At 41.9% G+C, this 12,087-nt stretch overlaps 1 protein-coding gene across 5 annotated transcripts in view; it reads left to right on the top strand.

Annotated features, from left to right (window-relative positions):
- EXD2 (exonuclease 3'-5' domain containing 2) overlaps positions 1-12,087 on the top strand; it is a 100,423-nt gene that overhangs the window by 42,739 nt on the left and 45,597 nt on the right. For 2 of the 5 annotated variants that reach the window (XM_014784332.2, XM_087448330.1), the window contains exon 1: positions 2,124-2,223. The exons of 1 other annotated variant lie outside the window; for it this stretch is intronic. The gene's annotated coding sequence lies outside the window, so the exon portion shown is untranslated. Of the gene's footprint in view, positions 1-2,123; positions 2,224-12,087 lie in introns of those variants that run through there. 2 more of the 5 variants (XM_004426280.3, XM_087448328.1) reach the window with 1 other exon arrangement.

Here is a 12,087-nt window from a genome sequence, read left to right as displayed (position 1 = left end):
TGTTGGCACCTTGACCATGGACTTCCCAGTCTCCAGAACTGTGAGAAATAAATTTGTTGTTTATAAGCCACCCAGTCAATGGTATTTTGTTAAATCAGCCTGAATGGACTAAGACAAAGAGTGAGGTACTAAAAAGCTGATTGGAAATTCTTTATGCACAGATGGGGCTTGTTGACTAGGCCTTCAATGTAGGGCGATTGCTTATGGACCCAGAGAGTTCATTACAGGGTCCCTCAAATGTCAGTATTCTGCCATTCTAATCCAATTTCTATCTTCTGAAATTATATTGATATTTGTTTGTCTGCTATTGTCTCCTCTCCTGTTCTTTTTCTTCTTTGGGTTTATAAACTTCTCACTCCTTTACTTTCATTTAAATAAAAAAACCTTTTTATACATGCATTCAGAAAAGTGCCCACAAATATGCAACCTGAACACACATGTAAACCAACACTCAGATTAAGAAATAAAACATTATCAGCACTTCAGGAGCCTCCTCATGTTCTCTTCCAGAGTCATTACTCCACCAAGAGTCATCACTACCCTGACTTCCAACAGCATGGATATTTGTGTAGTTTCCAGGTTAGGGCTATTACAAAACATGGGTATGAGCTTTTTTGTACCTGTCCTTTTAGTGAACATATGTACACATTTCTCTTGGGTATATATACCTAGGAGTGAAACTGTTGGGACAAAGGCCATGCATATATTCAATTTTAGTTGATACTGCCAAACAGTTTAACAAAGTGATTGTACCAATTTATGTTCCCTTCAGCAGCATACGAGAGTTCTGGTTGCTCCACAATCTTGCCAATACTTGGTATTTTCTGTCTTTTTCATTTTAGCCTTTCTGGTGGGTATGTAATGGTATCTCACTGTGGCTTTAATCTGCATTTCCTCTTTACTTTTCTATTTTTTAGATGTTTCAGGATAGAGCAGATTAAAATGCAAGAGGTTAATCCTCTACATCTGCCAGAAATTTCCCCCTTATGGGTACTTATCTAATGGAACTTAGAACCGTTTTTCCTGTCCTGGAGGCAATACAATATAGAGGATGAGGGCAACAAGCTTTGCAACCAGACATACTGAGGTTTGATTCCCAGATCCAATGCTTACTTGCTGAGTTACCTTGGGAAATTTATTTAACCTTTCTCCATTTCACGTAAAATGGCAATAATAACGATACTGCCTCACAAGGTTGTTATGACGATTAAATGAGATAATACATGTAAAACACTTGCAAAGTTCCTAGCACACTGTGAGCACATAGTCAACAAATGGCAACTATTATTATACCTTATATTGTTTATGCACATCTCATTTCTCCTTCTGTTTTACACAGTCTATGACAGAGCAACAGCATGTAGCACACATTAGCTGCCTCACATAGAACAGCTGCTGATAAAGACTGGTTGATGAACCATTTAAAATATAACTGGAAGGGGCCGGCCCCGTGGCTTAGCGGTTAAGTGCACGCTCCACTGCTGGCAGCCCGGGTTCGATCCCGGGCGCGCACTGACGCACCGCTTCTCCGGCCATGCTGAGGCTGTGTCCCACATACAGCAACTAGAAGGCTGTGCAACTATGACATACAACTATCTACTGGGGCTTTTGGGGGAAAAATAAATAAAAATTTTAAAATATATATATATAACTGGAAGGTATTGTGATTATTGTTATAAAAGACGGCATAAATTATTATAATGGCTATAGTATGAAATGCACTGCTAATGAGGAATACATTATCTAAACAAGTGTCTCTCCTATTTACCTTCACCATTTAACAGTTAAGAAAATTAATGCAGCAGAGAAACACGACTCACACTAATTAATAATAATTAGATGTCCCATACTGCATTTGTGAGGGTTCCAGAGGCTTCTCCCTTTAAAGCCAAAGCCAATACAAACAAAAATACCACCAAAGAAACCAAAACGAAAACATCACTTCTGAAAAGGCGTTAAGCCTTTCCAACTTAACAGATCCTTTGTTTAGCAGCGGAGAAACTCGGGAAGCCACAACTGTCCCAATACCTTCCGTACAACATGGCGTCGCCCATTTGTACAGACCCCCCCCCCCCCAGGTGGAGTTACGTCCTGTTAGCCCGCCGCACGACCGGAAGTGGTTTCGGCCCTAGTAGATCCGGGTGGGTGCGCGCAGGTGGCCGCGGAAGTTCCAGTTCTTCACGGGAGGTGCCGCAGGTGTGCGAGTCGGCTCCAGGGCTGTAGGTAAGCGAGGATTAGAGGCCGGTGAGGTCCTTAGGCTTGTGCGAGGGGAGGATGGGGGTCGTGGAACTGGCGCCGTGTGTGGGGGCGACAGATTGCGGGGACCCCGCCGTCCCCAAGCCACTTGGCCCTGCCCCTCTCCCCGCCCCCCGGCGCGGCCTTTTCGCCCCCCTTGGGCCGCGGCGGGGCGGTTCCGCAGCCAGGAGCACAACAGAGGCTCTCACCCGGGTCCGCGGCCCCTCACGTCCTCCCCGGGCCTGCCCCTCGAACCTCCTTCTCTCCTTAGGAGCACCTGCCAAACCTGCGTGGCCTCTTGACCCAGTCAGCTAAAAAGGAGCACAGCCCGCAGCACCTGGCAGCTCCTTGGGCGGCGCGTGTCCTGCGCGTCCGGTTACAGTTCCTTCCCCTTGATTCGCGGGGACCTACCCCCGCCCCCGTTGTTACCACCCCTTTCCTCCCGGAGCACGCCCGCTGCCCTGGGCCCTGCTGGGAGTCCCGCCGTGCTGTTTTCGCCTCGCTGGGATGGATCAGAGCTAGAGAACCTTAATGATTGTTTATTATGAAATTGATACCTAGTTATTAAAATATAAACAAACCCAAACCTTTATAAGTTTTTAATATACTATTGGACGGAAACTCCCTTAGATCACCCACTCCTTGAAAACACTAAATTATTTATACCGTATTTTTTTAGTTGCCTTAGAAGGATACAAGGAACTGCACCGAAAGATTTTGTTATCAGAATTAGGAAGTTCGGAGAAAGGAGATTTAATAGGGAAAGGGAATGATTAATCTTGTTCAAGTTGAGCTTATTTTTAAAATGTTTTTTTATTTTTTTTTATAAAACTGTTCTTCCCCCCCCCCCCCCAAAGCCCCAGTAGATAGTTGTATGTCATAGTTGCACATCCTTCTAGTTGCTGTATGTGGGACACGGCCTCAGCATGGCCGGAGAAGCGGTGCATTGGTGGGCGCCCGGGATTGGAACCCCGGGCTGCCAGTGGAGCGCACGCACTTAACCGCTAAGCCACGGGGTCGGCCTGTAAAATGTTTTTTTAAATATTTATTTTAGTTGTAGTTCGTGCCTACAATCTTGTCAAAAGTTTAAACTAAGTAGATTCTCTTTGACCTATCTCTTTCCATCTCCATCTTCTTTTCTTTAATGTCCTGCCCCAAACTGTTACCAGGTTGGGGGTGTATTTTTGTTTCTTTTTCTTTACATTTATTGACAAATGTTTGTACATTATAAGATATCTGTATGTAAGACTTAGTGTTAAACTTTTACAAATGCATATTTTACATATACAGCATGTTGTACCTATTCAGCAGCTTGAGTTTTTATGCTTAAAATTGGGTCTTGGAACTCTTTCTTTGTCTGTGTGTAGAGATCTACCTTATTCTTTCTTCTTGCTCTGTAAATTCCACAGTATGTTGAGATTCCATAGATTGCTTACAGTTTTTCACTGTTAGACACAATGTGGTAGAGAACATCCTTCACATGCGTCTGTGTCCATGAAATGCCCACGTTAGCATTTCTCAAGGACAGAAATCTGCAGGGGCCAGCCTGTGGCTTACTGGTTAAGTGCGCGCGCTCTGCTGCTGGCGGCCCGGGTTCGGATCCCGGGCGCGCACCGACACACCAATTGTCTGGCCATGCTGAGGCCACGTCCCACATACAGCAACTAGAAGCATGTGCAACTATGACATACAACTGTCTACTGGGGCTTTGGGGGAAAAAAAGGAGGAAGATTGGCAGTAGATGTTAGCTCAGAGCCAGTCTTCCTCAGCAAAAAGAGGAGGATGAGCATGGATATTAGCTCAGGGCTGATCTTCCTCACAAAAAAATTTTAAAAAAAAGAAATCTGCAGGTGGAATTGCTGGGTGGGAGGGTGTGGACATTTAATGCCAAACTGCCCACCAACCGTGTGTAATAATGTCTATTTCCCTAGCTGTTTTATTTTATTTTATTTTTTATTTTATTTTTTTTGTGAGGAAGATCAGCCCCGAGCTAACATCCGTGTCAATCCTCCTCTTTGCTGAGGAAGACTGGCCCTGGGCTAACATCCGTGCCCATCTTCCTCTACTTTATATGCGACGCCACCACAGCATGGCCTGACAAGTGGTGCATCGGTGGCGCCCGGGATCCGAACCTGGGCTGCCAGCAGCGGAGCACGTGCACTTAACCCCTACGCCAAGGGGCCAGCCCCTCCCTAGCTCTTTTAAACATTTAATGGTATCAGTCTTCTTTATTTTTGCCAATCTGATGGGTGGGAAATGGTTCTAATTGGTGTTTTAATTTGCATTTCCCTAGTTACTAGTGAGATTGAGCATGTTTTGGTGATTGTTGGCTATTTGTGTTTCCTCTTTTGAAAAATGTCTATTTCTATTGAGTTGTCTTTTTATAAGTAGTAGTGTTTTATATGTTCTGGATATTAATCGTTGTCATTTATATATGTTTTAAATATTTATTCCCAACTTAGTGCTTTGTAAAGTTTTTGCTGGTCTTTTTACCATATGGCATCTTTGTTGAACCAAAGTTTTAAATTTTATGTTTAATGTGTCGGTCTTTTACTGTGTATTTTGTATTTTGTGGCTATCATTCCCTATCCCGGTGATTCTCAAATTGGGGGAGATATTTTGCCTTCTAGGAGGGGCCATTTGGCAATGTCGGGGGACATCTTTTGGTTGTCCAACTGGGGTGGTGGTGCTGCTGGCGTCTAGTGGGTAGAGGCCAGGGATGCTACTGAACTTCCTACAATACACGGGAAAGCCCCCACAACAAAGAATTTTTCTGGCCTGACATGTCAGTAGTGCTGAGGCAAGCAAGGTTTTCTCTTATGACTATATTTTCTCCTATGAGTTCTTATATGTTTGAGTTTTTAAAAAATTTCTGTGTGTGTGAGAATGGTGTGTGCATAATTACTGTTTTCCAAACAGTGTTACACTGAATATTCAGTCCATTCTTGACCCATTAATCTGAAATGCCACATTTATCATGTTCTCATTTTTCACACACAGAGTCTCTTTCTGGACTCTTTTCTGTTTTGTGGCCTAATTTTCTATTTTGCTGAAACAATACGACAGCATCCTATATTAAATATATATTATACTTTGATATCTAGTAGAGTAAATACTCCCTCATGATTATTATAATTGTTATTTTATTGGAAGTCATATACTTTATCAGCTCACATGCTCATTATTTAAAAAGTAATATTTGGGGGCTAGTCTTACAGTTTCTATTCCAGATTAATTTTAGAATCATCTTGCCAAATAGTTTTTCTTTTAAGTGGCTTTATTGAGATGTAATTCACTCAATTCGTTATTTAAAGTGTACAGTTCAGTAATTTTTAGTATATTGACAGTTGCGCGGCTATCACCACAGTCTAATTTAAGAACATTTTTGTTACCCCAAAAAGAAACCCATACCTGGGCCGGCCCCGTGGTGTAGCGGTTAAGTGCGCGCACTCCGCTGCTGGCGGCCCGGGTTCGGATCCCGGCCGCGCACCGATGCACCGCTTGTCAGGCCATGCTGTGGTGGTGTCCCACATAAAGTGGAGGAAGATGGGCACGGATGTTAGCTCAGGGCCAGTCTTCCTCAGCAAAAAGAGGAGGATTGGCATGGATGTTAGGTCAGGACTGATCTGCCTCACACACAAACAAAAAAAAAGAAACCCATACCTATTAGCAGTCACTCCCCATCCTGTTCCCCAATACCCTAGCCGTAGGCAACCACCAATCCTACTGCCTTTATAGATCTGAGTATTTCGTATAAATGGAATCATACAATTTGTGGCATTTTGTGACTGGCTTCTTTCACTTAGCATGTTTTCAGAGTTCATCCATGTTGTGGCATGTATCAGTACTCATTGCTTTTTATTGCTGAATAAATTTCCATCCTATAGTGTATTTGTTTCCTAGGGCTACAGTAACAAAATAACACAAACTGGGTGGCTTTAAATAACAGAAATGTATTCTCTTACAGTTCTGGAGGCTATAAAGTCCAACGTCAAGGTGTCAGCAGGGCTGTGCTCTCTCTGAGGGCTCTAGGGGAGAATCCTTTCTTGCCTCTTCCTAGTTTCTGGTGGTTGCTGGCAATCCTTGGCATTCTTTGGCTTGCAGCTGCATAACTCCAACCTCTGCCTCTGTCTTCACATGGCTTTCTTCCCCAAGTGTCTATCTTCACATTGTAATTCCCTCTGTGCGAGTCTGTCTCTGTGTCTTTTCTCCCCTTGTGTAAGGACACCAGTTACGTTGGGTTAAAGGGCCACCCTACTCCAGTAGTATGACCTCATTTTAACTTGATTACATGTACAAAGACCTTATTTCCAAATAAGGTCCCATTCACAGGTACCAGGGGCTAAGACTTCAACGTATCTTTTTGGGGGACACAATTCAACCCATAACATTATGGATATGCTACATTTTATTTATCCATTTATCAGCTGATGGATATTTGGGTTGTTTCCACTTTTTGGCTATTATGAATAACGCTGCTATGAACTTTTGTATGGACATATGTTTTCATTCCTCTTGGATATATACCTAGGAGTGGAATTGCTGGGTCATATGGCAGCTCTATGTTTAATTATTTGAGGAACTGCCAGACTGTTTTCCAAAGCAGCTGCACCATTTTACATTCCCACTAGGAATGTATGAGGATTCTAATTTCTCCGTATTATTGCCAGCACTTAGTATCTTTTTGATTAGAGCCATCCTAGTGGGTGTGAAGTGGTATCTCACTGTGGCTTTGATTTGCATTTCCCTGATAGCTAATGATGTTGAGCATCTTTTCATGTGCTTATTGGCCATTTGTATATCTTCTTTGAAGAAATGTCTATTCAGGGCCGGCCCTGTGGTGTGGCGGTTAAGTGCGCGCACTCCGCTGCTGGCAGCCCGGGTTCGGATCCCAGGTGTGCACCGACGCACCGCTTGTCAGGCCATGTTGTGGCAGCGTCCCATATAAAGTGGAGGAAGATGGGCACGGATGTTTGCCCAGGGCCAGTCTTCCTCAGCAAAAAAAAAAAGGAGGATTGGCATGGATGTTAGCTCAGGGCTGATCTTCCTTATAAAAAAAAAGAGAGAAATGTCTATTCAGATCCTTGGTCATTTTTAACTGGTTTGTCTTTTTATTATTGAGTTGTAAGGTCTTTATATACTCTTGATACATGCTGTTATCAGAGAGATGACTTGCAGATATTTTCTGCCATTCTGCGGGTTGTCTTTGCACTTTTTTTTTTTTTGTGAGGAAGATCGACCCTGAGCTAACATCTGCCAATCCTCCTCTTTTTTGCTGAAGAAGACTGGCCCTGGGCTAGCATCCATGCCCATCTTCCTCTACTTTATATGGGACGTCGCCACAGCATGGCTTAACAAGCGGTGCGTCTGCGTGCCCGGGATCTGACCCGGCGAACCCCGGGCTGCTGCAGTGGAGCACGCCCACTTAACCGCTTGCACCACCAGGCTGGCCTCTGCACTTCCTTGATGGTCAATAAATCGTTATTTAAAAAGTTTTAAAAAATTAAGTTTGCATTGAATTCATATATTATTTTGAGTGTTTCTGTAAAACAATTATTCTTCCTTTCTTTATTAAAAAAAAATAGGGTAATTATAGTACCTTCTGCAAAGAGTTGTTGAAAGAATTAAATGAGTAATGTATACAGGAGTGTATATACATGTAAAGTGCCAGGCCCGTGATATGTGCTCCGTGACAGCTGCTTTAACATACCTCTGCTCTTCCGGTCATCACCTATATCTTCAGTAAAGTTTTCTATTTTTCTTCATATTGATCTTACACATTTCTTGTTGAGTTTATACCTAGGTTTGTGTGTGTGTGTGTGTGTGTATGTGGTTGTTTTGTGTAGTTCTAAAATAGTGTATATTGCTGTTATGAATGGGATTTTCTGCATATTTTTATAATGGGTTTGGAAAGCTATTGATTTTATATTCATCAAACTTTCAAAATTATCTTGTAAGTTGTGAAAGTTATGACTTGTTTACTTATCCAGGTGATTCTGATGCAGCCTTTCTGTTAGGAACCGTGGTTCTTTTCCATCCTGCCTTCTGCCCCGATTTGAATCTTCTTCCCCTCTCAGCTCTACTATTGTGAGTCTTCTAACCCATCTCTCTGCCTCTAGCCTTGCCCTCCTCCAGTCCAGCACCCACACTGCCACCATGGTGTTCTTTGAAATATGTCACTCCTCTCATAAATCTGTTATTGGCTCTCTACTACTATAAGATTTTATCTTATAGGGTAATATAAGGCCCCTCATGAATTGAACTGTATCTGCTCATTCCAGCATCATCTCTATCTGTTTCCTTACTTGCATATTATGCTCTAGCATAGCACTGTGCAGTAGAAATATAATGTGAGCCCTGTAAATAAAGTTTTTCAAGTAGCCACATTAAAAATATAAAGAGGGGCAGGCCCCATGGTCTAGTGGTTGGGTTCAGCACACTCCACTTTGGCGGCCCGGGGTTTGTGGGTTTGGATCCTGGGTGCGGGCCTGCGCTACTTGTCAGCCTTGCTGTGGTGGTGACCTACATACAAAATAGAGGAAGATTGGCACAGGTGTTAGCTCAGGGCGAATCTTCCTTACCAAATAAATAAATAAATGAATAAAAATAAAAAGAAACATGGTGAACTTAATTTTAATAACATGTTTTATTTAACCGAATATATCCAAAATATTACTTCAACATAGATCTAAAAAATGAATATGGAATTCATAGAGATAGAAAGTATAATAGAGGTTACCAGGGGTTGGAGGAGGGGAGAATGGGAGGTTATTGTTTAAAGGGTACAGAGTATCTCTTTGGGATAATGAAGAAATTCTGGAAATGGATGGTGGCGATGATTGCACAACATTGTGAATGTGGTTAATACCACTGAATCGTACACTTAAAAATGGTGAAAATGGTAAATTTTGTGTATATTTCACTACAATAAAAAAAGGTTACCTTAAAAATCAATATGGAAATTATCAGTGATTTTTTACTTTTTTTTTGTAGTAAGTCTTCAAAGTTCGGTAAGTATTTTACACTTACAGCACGTGTGAAGTTTGCTTGAACTTTTTCACCTACGCCATGATGATTCTGTGCACATGCTGTGTCCTCGCACGTGCGGCTCCCTCTGCCTCCAGTGCCCTCTTCTGCGCTGCCTTGTGCACCTGGAGAACTTGTGCTCGTTTGTTAATGCGGTACCAATCTCAGATATCACCTCTCTCAACAAGTGTTTCTCTTAACAGTACCCCCACTCTTTCCTCCTCGCCATCCCTGTACTGTGTGTACTTCTGTTGGTGTTGTCTCGCTGGATTGCAACTTGGTCATGACATGTATTTCTCCTTTCCTGAATCCTGAATTTGTGAAAGCATATTGTGCCTTTTAACCATTTGTGCCCAGAGTCTAGCATGATGTCTGACTTACTGCAAGTGCTGCATACATGTTTGCTGAATGAATCCTTTCGCTGGATAAAACCCCACACAAAACCTCTCCATATAAAAATGAATTAGTAAGTTTTTTGAATGTTGCTGGGAGTTCCCTCATGTGGAGGTACCCTGCTTGCTCCTTCAGTTTCCCTGTGGGGCCTTTCTTATACACAGGCCACACATGAAAAAGAATAAGTCAGGAATCTAAGTGTTCGCCTGGGAGCTCCATATCTGAGGGATCCCTTCTCAGTGGAAGCAAATCAATAATACTTTGTTTTTTTAAGTGTTTTTCATTTAATGTAACTTCATTTTAATGTTATTAAATATGGATATAGTATGATATGCAAAAATAATTTTAAAAAATGAATTAATAAAAACGTGTTAGAAGACATTTTCTTTGAAAACAAAAATTCACTTTTCTTTACAAAATCATGTTTAAGTTGAGAGGGAAGGCACAATAAAGATGCAAATTGGGGGGCCGGCCCCGTGGCTTAGCGGTTGAGTGCGCGCGCTCCTCTGCTGGTGGCCCGGGTTTGGATCCCGGGCGCACACCGACTTACCGCTTCTCTGGCCATGCTGGGGCCGCGTCCCACATGCAGCGACTGGAAGGGTGTGCAGCTATGACGTGCAGCTGTCTGCTGGGGCTTTGGGGAGAAAAAATAAATAAATAAAAAATAAATAAATAAAAAATTGTTAAAAAAAAGATGCAAATTGGTCTTAAAGGATGAAACATTTGGCTGAAACAAACAAGATATAATTTAGAAGAAAGAAATGTAAAGTTTTGGATTTAAGTGCAAAATATAAATTACAAATATATAAAATGGGGAACTTGATTTGGTATCAGTGAATTTTAATTTACTACAAGCTTTATATGACCCATCAGTGTGATTCTGCTACTCAAAAACATGTCATTTCATACAGCATTAATAAAACATAGGGTCCAGACATTGGGAAGTAATAGTATCAGTGTAGTCCACACCAATTAGACCATGTCTCGAGTATTGAATACAGACCTGGGTGCCACATTTCAAGAGATACTTTGACAGACTTGGAGCTGTTCAGAAGGATCTGGCCACCATGCTGAGTGGTCTGTGAACTAGGCCACAGGAAGACTGGTTGGGTTAAGTAAAATGTACTAAGGGAGGTCATAGGAGCTGTCTTAACATATTTCACGGCTCTTAGGAGGGAGTAAACACTTTTGTCATTTCAGAGGCCAGACTGAGCATCAAAAAGAGCAATTTCTATGTAGGGAACTTTTATAGAATGCAAGGACCTTTCAACAAAAACTGCCTCTTAAGGTAAGGAACTCTGTCCTTAAAAGCATTCAGGTAGAGACCAGGTCATGATCTGTCAGGATTACCATGGAAAGGATTCTTGAATGGTGTGGGAGCAGAATTTGGCTCCTAAATTTTAACTCTATGATTCTTTTTTTCCTTTAGTAGGAGTTCTGTGGTTTGTAGAACCCCAGTGGTAGTAATAGCCAACATTTATTGAACCCTAATGTGCTAGCCAATATTCTAGGTAAAGTATGTTGATCATCTTACTTAAGCCTCACAATAATCCTACAAGGTAGATACTATCTTTTTCATTTTACCAATGAGGAAACTGAGGCTGAGAATTTCAGTCAATTGTCCAAGTTTACATAATAGCTAGCAAGTCGCAGAGGTGGAATTTTTTTTTTTTTTTTTTAAAGATTTTATTTATTCATTTTTTTCCCCCCAAAGCCCCAGTAGATAGTTGTACGTCATAGGTCCGCATCCTTCTAGTTGCTGTACGTGGGACTCGGCCCCAGGTTGGACGGAGAAGTGGTGCCTCGGGGCGCGCCCGGGATCCGACCCCGGGCCGCCAGCATCAGAGCGCGCGCACTTAACCGCTAAGCCACGCGCAGAGGTGGAATTTGAATCCAGAGTATTTGACTCTAGGGCCCATGTTGTTATCCTCTACCTTATGCTACTCTCTGACACATTGACATATTTGTTTAATTCGTTAAAATGTGATTTATTTCAGGACTATAATCATGTGTCTTAAGTGTTAAGTGGGATATTTACATTGCCTGTCTCTAAAAGGCACCATTAAAAAAACTTGTATTTTTCTAATTATGAATATATATATATACTCATACAGAATTTGAAAAATCAGAATTATTTATAATCCTACTACCCTTAGGTAACCACTATTATCAGTTTGATGTTTAGTTGTTTTATGCAATTAAAAAAATAAATAAGAATGGCAGATCCTTTAAGTCACGGGAGATGGTGAGGCATTGAAAGGTTTGGATCCCAGAGCAAGCCTTTAGCGAGGTGTCTTAGTCTGTTCAGGCTGCTATAATAGAATAATACAGACTGAGTGGCTTATAAACAACAGAAATTTATTTCTCACAGTTCTGGAAGCTGGAAGTCCGAGATCAGGGTGGCAGCATGGTTGGGTCATGATGAAGGCTTTT

The sequence above is a fragment of the Ceratotherium simum genome, chromosome 24, assembly GCF_057802395.1.
Source record: "Ceratotherium simum simum isolate JZ-2026a chromosome 24, ASM5780239v1, whole genome shotgun sequence".
NCBI classification, from domain to species: domain Eukaryota; kingdom Metazoa; phylum Chordata; class Mammalia; order Perissodactyla; family Rhinocerotidae; genus Ceratotherium; species Ceratotherium simum.
The sequence above is the reverse complement of the archived record's forward strand: the minus strand, read 5'-3'. Positions and strand labels throughout refer to the sequence as shown.